The following is a 10,151-nucleotide window of genomic DNA, read 5'->3' on the forward strand; positions in this document are numbered from 1 at the left end:
AGAGCGACTTGAAAGGGTTTGTTAATGACTGAGTATCAATCTATCTCTGAACTACCTTCAGACCTCTCGGGCTGTTTTTATGTGAAAAATAAGTATATAAAACAAATAGATGTAAGTAAAGTGATGTTTTCACTCACCCACACGAGTCTCGGCACAATATCACAATAGTTCACAGTTGGCTGGACATGGAAATCGATGCATTGTTAGGCAAGTTCTTGAGAGTTACATCATGTGTTTTGAGAGTTTTGCGTAACTCTGTAAGAACGATTTTTGCAGTTCTTTGCCCGGATATGACAGAAACGCAGCGTTTCGCCATGTTGTATCGAAGAATTTTAAGTTCACATTGTCCTTAAACTTTTCCAACTGTCATGATTCTATTTTGGTGACGAACGTGGGCGAAACATTAACAAGTGATCATGGTAACATTACAGCTTTATTTATTCATTTTTTTTTAGCTACTTATAGCTTTATTTATGTTTTTTGCGCTTTTCCATTCTATTGATGAGGAAAATCTATAACCGAGATTCATAACAACGAACAGATGTAGTATTTATCCGGTTCATCGTAAGTGAATTTCTAAAGTTCTGGTTTGCTTCTTTCGAGTCGCTTTAAAGCGGTTTATTTGGAAAGTCGATAATATATGAAACTATTCAGCTTTAAGTGAATTTGATCTGTCCAGATGTTCCTTTGCGGAACTAATTATCTCTTGATTATTAATCAATTTTAATTAACGAGATCATTTTAGAGGTATCGCCCACCATCATGATAATGGTGAAGCGTTGTCATTATCATAACATTTCATTAGAGATGCCTGTGGATGATGGTATCTGGTCCCGAGCGGACGTGACTAAAAAGTGGCGCGGACTTCTTGGCCGAAGGAGAGAGAGAGAGAGAGAGAGAGAGAGAGAGAGAGAGAGAGAGAGAGAGAGAGAGAGAAATGGGAGGCAGCAAGAAGCGGGACGAAAGAACGAACGCCTCTGGTCTGGGCTCTTTTCTTCATATCCCTTTTAGTCTTAGCGGTGCGCCGGAATTATTCCTTTAATTCTCCTGCGAAGGCATTACATTATGAGGAACCATTAGAAACATTTCTAACGTGTCATGTTTTGGGAAGTTTAAAAGTTTTGCAATGAAGCTGCCTGCAGATATAACTTTCTTTGACATTGACATTTTGGGTGAAATATTCGCGGTTGGACGAAGTGCTCCGTGACTGCATTTGGTGTCCTTGTTTTTGCAGATGGCCATTAGAAGTCTAAATTGATTGGTTTCTTTCTCTTTTGCAGAAATCTTATCCTCATTACATTCACTTCTCCACTGTTTTTGAATTTTATTTTTTTCAAAGCAAAACTTACAATAATTATTGTCACTAATCTTAATAAGTTTGCTGTGCATGCCGTATTCCCAATATTGCGCGAATTACAGTCACGAATTTATTCATGGCAGATGCTTAACCTGTCTTTCATCCAGGATCGCCTACTCTTGTTTTCGTCGCAAAAAGTGTGACTTTGGAAGCCTGGATGTCATTTTTTCTTGTACCTCGAAATGGCATACTCTGGACTCTGATTCCATTTCGTCTTGCTACTAGGTTAGCCAGGGGTTTAGATGTCATCCTCTACCAGCACTGGCAGACGATCCATTTGATATCACTTGAGGTGATAGTTAGGAAATTATTTTGAAGTCTAGACTTGTAATGTGTACCCTCCCTCTCTCTCTCTCTCTCTCTCTCTCTCTCTCTCTCTCTCTCTCTCTCTCTCTCTCCCTCCCTCTCGCTCTCTATCTCTCTCTCCCTCTTTCTCTCTCTCTCTCTCTCTCTCTCTCTCTCTCTCTCTCTCTCTCTCTCTCTCGTGTGGATGATTTTAATATTAAAGACTTAGAGAAGTTCGATATTCTTTTGTCCTAACATTCCCTGTTTCCCTTTGATGCGCATGAAGCGTACTGCCTTGCAGTCATCTTGGGATGCCTCCGGTAATATTCTGTGTAATATGATCAAAATGTCTTATTCTGGAAGTCTTTAAGCGGAGGAAATACTCTGGACAAAGCAGATGATATCGATTCAGAGCAAGTCGAGTGCGCACATCGCAGTACATAGTGCCAGGAGGACTTTTATCCGGATATAAACGCCGTGGACCAAAAATTAATGCGCACGCTGTTACTTCGGATCAGAGATTCACTTTATTATTAATTTATTGTTTTGTCGCTTCTTTGCGGTTTGTTCCGTTGCATATTGCTTTTCTTATTGATTAACAAGCCATGTCAACAGTCCTTGTGTATAGTCCCTTTATGTTTTCTCTTGATCTTGCTTATGTTTTAATTATTAAAAACGATTAATATATCATCACGATTATTATTATTATTATTATTATTATTATTATTATTTTATTATTATTATATTATTATTATTTATTATCATTTATCATTATATTTATCATGATTATATATTTATCTTATTTATTATTATTATTTATTATTATTTATTATTTTATTTATTATTATTTATTCTTTATTATTTTTTATTTATTTATTATTTTATTTATCATTTATTATTTATATTTATTTATCATTTATCATTATAATGATGTTATGATTAATGATTAATGTAATAATATTATTTTATTATTTTTATTTATTGTTTATTTGTATGTATTATATTTCTGTATGTATGTATGTATGTATGTATGTAGTTTATGTGTATGTATGATTTATTTATGTATGTATGATTTTATATTATTTGATCGTTATGTTTTATGATTTATTTATGTATTTAGTTTATGATTTAGTTTATTTATTATTTTATTATTATTTTGCTGCTTCATAAAATAAAGTACCGTATGCACTACACGCCTGGCAATTTCCAGTAGCCATTATAGAGTCTTGCTTCCGACCCTCTTCGCTGGCAGCCCTTACTGGATGCCTCAAATCTTTCAGCTCTCATGACTTCATGCAAGTTGCACCTCTTTCTCAAGCTTGACAATGCAGGAAGAGCTGATCTTCCCTGGCATTCTAGCTATGCTCATCTGGAATGCTCATATGATGGAGGCATTCCCTGATGGGGAACTTTGAATATAGTTTGCAAAAGACAGATGAAATGAGAAGGCTGGGATTCTGAATGATAAGACAGAAAAGTTTGAAAGTAGTTTTTTTTTCCGAAAAGTTTACCTGTTGCTTTTGCTATTAATGCCGGTATGTATGATGTATGTATATATATATATATATATATATATATATATATATATTATATATTATATATTATATATTATATATAAACCGAAGGGAAAGCCTCACACGGGATACATAGCGGTAAGGGTTTAAATGGAGACATTTTGTTTCATATGGGCATTTATTCAGAGCAAACTTTCAGGAAACAGCCCCATTTTCAAGCTGAAAATTACAATAATAAAATAAAATTAAAATAATTACTCATCTAAAAAACACAATTACAATGCATAAAGCAAATTAAAAGAACACCAACGAAACTCAAGTACCATTTCCAGAGGAAGGAAGACGAGTGACAAAAAAACAAAAGCAAAACACGGAGGCATCTCTGTTGTTTACGCCAAGTACAGAGGGGTGGAGGCAGTTTGGTTGTTCAGTTTCGGAACAATCGTCTTTATAAAGAGCGATTCGAAGACCGCTAGCTGCTGCGGAGAAGACGCTTTTGAAAGGATCTGAAAGTTTTTATATTCAATATTGACTCTGCATTTCTTTGTGTGACCACAGATGCTGGAAAATTCAGGAGAGGATAATTTGACTCCAGTACAGAATCTCACCCCCTATGGCAATCTTTTCGGACCTTAAGAAGTCTTAAGCGCCTCAGCGGCTTGGTTGGTATGGTATTAGCGTCCCACCTCGGTGGCCGCGGGTTCGATTCTCGGCCATTCCATTGAGGAGTGAGAGATGTGTATTTCTGGTGATAGAAGTTCACTCTCGACGTGGTTCGGAAGGCACGTAAAGCTGTTGGTCCCGTCGTTGAATAACCCACTGGTTTCATGCAACGTTAAAGCACCATACAAACAAACTTAAGAAGTCTTCTTGAGGCTCCGATATATTTTCCTAGATCACATCTAGGACAAGTATATAAATAGACAATATTAGATGTCATAAAAGGGTTTAACTTGTCTTTATATTTAAAAATAGATCCAAATGTCAATGGTTTTATTGGGATCAGCTGACATTTTATGGCCGGACAATAAGTTCTAATAATCTGTTGCATTTTGGCATAGAATTTCGAATTAATTAAAGATGGAACACTGGCATAGAACGGCATCCAAGGTACAGTCTGAATAGCATTGCTAGGTAAAAGCTTCATATTCATCAATTTGTGACGCATTTATAAAATAAACTACAGGGATAACACTTACCAGTAAAATATTCCTTTAAAAAGGTGACCTTATTGTGGAATTCAGACCATCCAGAAGAAAGGGAAAAAGCCCTGTGGAAAAGAGTAAAAATAGAGTTTATCTTAAAATTGGAATTACAGAAACTATAGAAATTTGTGCCCAAACCTGTGAACGTCTTCTTTCTGAAAATCGACGTGTAATATCCTGAATTATTACGAGACACTTCTATATCCAAAAATGCAAGTTTGTTCTCTCTCTCGTAATCAATTGTGAATTTTATATTCGGGTGGGCCAGACTAGCATAGCGTAAAAGTAAGTCGGCTCTATATTTATCTTTAAATAAGATAAGAGTGTTGGCGACATAACGACAGTAAAATAACGGGTGTTATATAAGCCAGAGGGCAGTTGTCCAGCAACCGCTCCTCTAACTCGCACAAAAATATTATCCTGCACCGGGCCAAGGGGACTTCCCATTGCCATACCATCAGCCTGCACATAAGCTTTACCATTAAAAATAAAGGCAGTGTCCTGCACCGCCAAGGTTAAAAGTTTCTTAAAACGGTCGTAATTAAAATCGTGAAATAGTGTGTCATTATCAGTAAAAAATCTTATTTAAAATGATCTGTATAGTTTCTTCCACAGGAATATTTGTGAATAAAGCTTCAACATCGAGGCTTACCATAAACAGGTCTGAGTCCTGACATAAAATCCTTTCTTTAAACTCGAGCGAATTTGCCAAAGTATAGCTATTCGAAGAGAATTCAGTTAACAATGGTACCAAATATTTTGCCAGTTTGTAATTGGGGGTATCATATGTCATGATAGGTCTTATGGGAATACCCTCTTTATGTATTTTTGGCAAACCATACATAATACCGTAAGATTCTCCGGTGCTTAGTAAATCTTGATATATATCATTATTAATGACTTTCTGGTCTAATAAGGATCGTGGAAACCTTTTAATCTTGTCTTCTGACCTGAAAATAGTAGGGAAATCAGGTTCACCTAGGAAACGGAATTTAGAATTGTCTTCAAGTATAGTTTCAACTTTTTGGATATAATCTGTCTTGTTAAGTATAATAACACCTTTACCTTTATCTGGCCTGATAATGATAAGATTTTCTTGTTTACTCAGTTTTTTCAAAATTTCAATCTTTCTCGTTAAAAAATGGAGTCCAGTTAGTGACCAAATTATTGAAGGTTTTATGAGCTACAGAGTAAAGTTCATTTCGAAACTTCTCCACATCAACCAGCAGCTTCGTATTTACTAGGCGCGAAAAAAAGTGTTTCCAAACAACCAAAAAACTCGACATATGAGGGTTTGTAACAGGGTAAACAATATTCTAGACCAAATGACAATAGTACTTCTTCCCTCCTTGAAAGATGATAATCAGAATAATTGAAAACAACATTATTGCTAGAAAACTTAGGAATAGAGATACTAAGGTTGTACAGTTCACGTTGGTGAAGATTTTTCACCTGTGAAATATAAGCATTTAAAGATTTATTAAAAAATTATTTAAAAATAACACGATCTAAAATAGAGAGATTATTCAAAACATTGTTCAATAACCGTGAATATTGGTCCGATAATTGCTTGATGGCTCGATTCTTACTCCCGATCTCGATGTCCAGCAGGTGTCTCGTAGCCTCAGAGTAAAAGGGTGTATTATAAAGCGAAGCTCTGTAAAGTTTGAATTTGACGAATTTCGGCACTATATCGTTGATTCTGCAGTACTGTAAGAACTCAAGGTGCCCCCAGTTTCCAGTCTCTCATCCGAACACGTTATTCTCCGGAACTACTTAGCTCCTACCGAAATGTGGAAAAGACCGCACGTCGCCTCCACAAGGCCGAGTTGGAGAATTGAATCTATTTTTAAATATAAAGACAAGTTAAACCCTCTTATGGCATCTAATATTGTCTATTTATATACTTGTCCTAGATGTGATCTAGGAAAATATATCTGAGCCTCAAGAAGACTTCTTAAGGTCCGAAAAGATTGCCATAGGGGGTTAGTTTCCGTACTCGAGTCAAATTATCATCTCCTGAATTTTCCAGCATCTGTGGTCACACAAAGAAATGCAGAGTCAATATTGAATATAAAAACTTTCAGATCCTTTCAAAAGCGTCTTCTCCGCAGCAGCTAGCGGTCTTCGAATCGCTCTTTATAAAGACGATTGTTCCGAAACTGAACAACCAAACTGCCTCCACCCCTCTGTACTTGGCGTAAACAACAGAGATGCCTCCGTGTTTTGCTTTTGTTTTTTTGTCACTCGTCTTCCTTCCTCTGGAAATGGTACTTGAGTTTCGTTGGTGTTCTTTTAATTTGCTTTATGTATTGTAATTGTGAGTTTTTTAGATGAGTAATTATTTTTATTTTATTTTAGTATTGTAATTTCAGCTTGAAAATGGGGCTGGTCCCTGAAACGTTGCTTTGAATAAATGCCCATATGGAACAGATGTCTCCATTTAAACCCTTATATATATACATACATACATATACTCTATACATATACATATATATATATATATATATATATATATATATATATATATATTATTTAATTATCATATGAAAGTTAGGTATGAATAGGACACATACCAGTAGAGACAAAGAATCTTTCACCGAACTTAGAAATCCGGAGAGTAATGATGTTCTTTTTGTAAATATTGGTTAGGTGCTTGTGCGAGTTCCACGCTCAGGACCTCTGTAGTGTGGAAAGAAACGTTGTAGGGAGCCCGGTTCGAAGGAAAAAGAAGCTGAAATCGTAAATCCGCAAATGTAGCAAAAACCGAATTTTTCTACCCTTTTTGTCCAGGAAAAGGCGCCAAAAATGTTTGAGAAATGTACCTCGCGTATATTGGAGAATTCTGAGTGATTACTTAGAAGCCATAGTGGATAATTATATCTTGAGGGTTGTGCAATCTTTGCAATAGCTGGTTCATTATTCTTGTATTTCTGGTTTTTTATTACTGCATTTCGATTAATCATTATTGTCATCAACTTTTCATTTGACAAATACATTTTGGACATACGAAAAGAAACTTATTCGTCGTATTTTTTTTTATTGGCTTTTTAATATAACTGATATAGTGAATTTTGTTTTAAGTTAAATCCAGTAATTAGATTACTTTATAATTGTTTTGGAAGTCGGAACCTTATACTTTTGAATTTCTGCATTGCTTTGTGGTAATGATACTTTCGTTTTGCCAATTTTTTCTCGCATTTTTGTGTTACTCTTGTGTTTTGAAGACGAGGAAATATAACTAGAGTTTAAACGAGTTTTAAGTCAGAAGAAATGATGGTAAACGAAAAATTCAGCAATTCAAAGGTAAAGAATATAAAAAATTAGAAACGAATATAGGAAAAGTGTAGAGTTTGGAAAGAAGGAAAAGAGAACGTGTAATGAATTCTTCACGAAATTTACCCCATTTATTTAATAGCATATGTTAATTGCTGATGTAATGGGCTATGACGTTAATTTGAACTATTGAAGCTCAGCATTTTGTGAGAAGAGTGTTGTTTTTTTCTCTCTCTCCCTTAAGAGGTGCAGTATTCAGATAAATGAATTAATTTGGTCTATTGATAACGAGATATCATACACCATTGATTTAGCTTTGACTATGTTTTTTCTTCTTTTCTGTCTCTACGCAAACCAGCACCAAAATTATATATTATATTATATATCATATATATATATATATATATATATATATATAGTATGATATATATAATAATTATATATATATATGTAGTATGTAGTATGTATGTATGGTATATATTAATAATAATATATAGATATATATTACATATATTATATTATTTATATAGATAGATAGATAGATAGATAGATAGATGATAGATAGATAGATAGATAGCGAGATAATCGATCTAATCTATTATCTATCTATCTATCTATCTTATCTATCTATCTATATACATTACATACATACATACATACATACATACATACATACATACATACATACATACATACATACATACATACATATATACATACATAGATAGATAAGCCACGAAGGACAGATAAACAACGGAGTTTTTGCAAGATCTTTCGACTCAACGTCCTTTACTTAGCAGACAAACTGACTTACATGAGAAATTGAGAGTACAGGAAAGGTCGTATAAGTGACAGATAGGGATTATAAGAAATTAGTACCTAGAATCCAACACACCTGGAGAATGAGGAACCTTTCCAAACAGGCATAAACATGGGTACAATCTAAGAACAAAAAGATTAAGTCCAGCTGCTCAGACACAAGGACAAGACAATTAAAGGATTATACAGGACGACAGTTGACCACATTCAGATCTTTGGTAAACAAAAACTTATTCACAAAACATATTATATTACATATACAAAGAAAATATCTCTAAGACAACTAATTTGTATTTAAGTCTTTAATTATATCTTTGAGGTCATTCGTAAACATGTTACAAATACAAGGGTCTAAATGAAACAGGCCACGACTAATATTAAAATTACAATGGGAAGTAGGTTGTATTATGGCAGATTTTAAAAGGTTTCGTGATAAGACATCTTTTGATCTTGCAATTACTGAACTACCAATTCAATGTATCCAGTGGTTGTTTTCATTTAAACGAATGAATATTTCATTAGATGTTTGCACAGTTCTGACAGAATATTTTTCTGTTTTAATCTTACTTTTTACTTAATATCATTTATATTCCTGTAAAGTGGTATAGATACCTCCCTTTCTTAGATGTTTTGATACATAGAGAACCATTTCATGTAAATTCAGTATTTATAGGAAACTAACCAACAACTTAACTTATGTTCATTTCTATTCAGGCCACCATCTTAACATCAAATTATAAATTTTTTCTTCTATGTTTTTACGAGCATTGCGCATTGTCAGTCCCCAATATTTGGATCAAGAAATTGAATACATAAGAAAAATTGGGAAAGATTTATGTTATACTTCACATATATTAGATATTTGCTATAATAAAGCCCACAAAAAGTTTTGTAGTGTAAGTAACAAGGAGAAATAAAATTTTAAGAACATTCTCAGTTTGCCTTACTTTAACGGATTTGAAGCCATTAAATCATTGTTAAAAGCCTTTAAGGTCAACCTTGTTTTTTCTTATAATAACACACTAAAAGGAATGTTAATAAAAAATGGTCCCAGGGAAAGCAACAACATAATATATAAAATTCCATGTATGGACTGCCCCTCCTTTTATCTCGGACAGTCGAGAAATGGCTTAGAAGTAAGATTAAAACAGTATATTCTGTCAGAACAGGGCAAACATCTAATGCAATATTCATTCATTTAATTGAAAATATCCACCGGATAAATTGGATTGGTAGTTCAGTAATTGCAAGATCAAAAGATGTCTTATCACGAAATCTTTTAGAATCTGCCATAATACAACCTACTTCCCCATTGTAATTTTAATATTAGTCGTGGCCTGTTTCATTTAGACCCTTGTATTTGTAACATGTTTAAGAATGACCTCAAAGATATAATTACAGACTTAAATGCAAATTAGTTGCCTTAGAGATATTTTCTTTATATATGCATGTTTAATATGTTTTGTGAGTAAGTTTTTGTTTACCAAATATCTGAATGTGGTCAACTGTCGCCCAGTATAATCCTTTAATTGTCTTGTCCCTGTGTCTGAGCAGTTGGACTTAATCTTTTTGTTCTTAAATTGTCCCCATGTTTATGGTGTGTTGGATTCTAGGTACTAATCTCCTTATAATCCCTATCTGTCACTTATACGACCTTTCCTGTACTCTCAATTTCTCATGTAAGTCAGTTGGTCT

This window comes from Macrobrachium nipponense, chromosome 7 (assembly GCF_015104395.2).
Source record: "Macrobrachium nipponense isolate FS-2020 chromosome 7, ASM1510439v2, whole genome shotgun sequence".
Classification (NCBI taxonomy): domain Eukaryota; kingdom Metazoa; phylum Arthropoda; class Malacostraca; order Decapoda; family Palaemonidae; genus Macrobrachium; species Macrobrachium nipponense.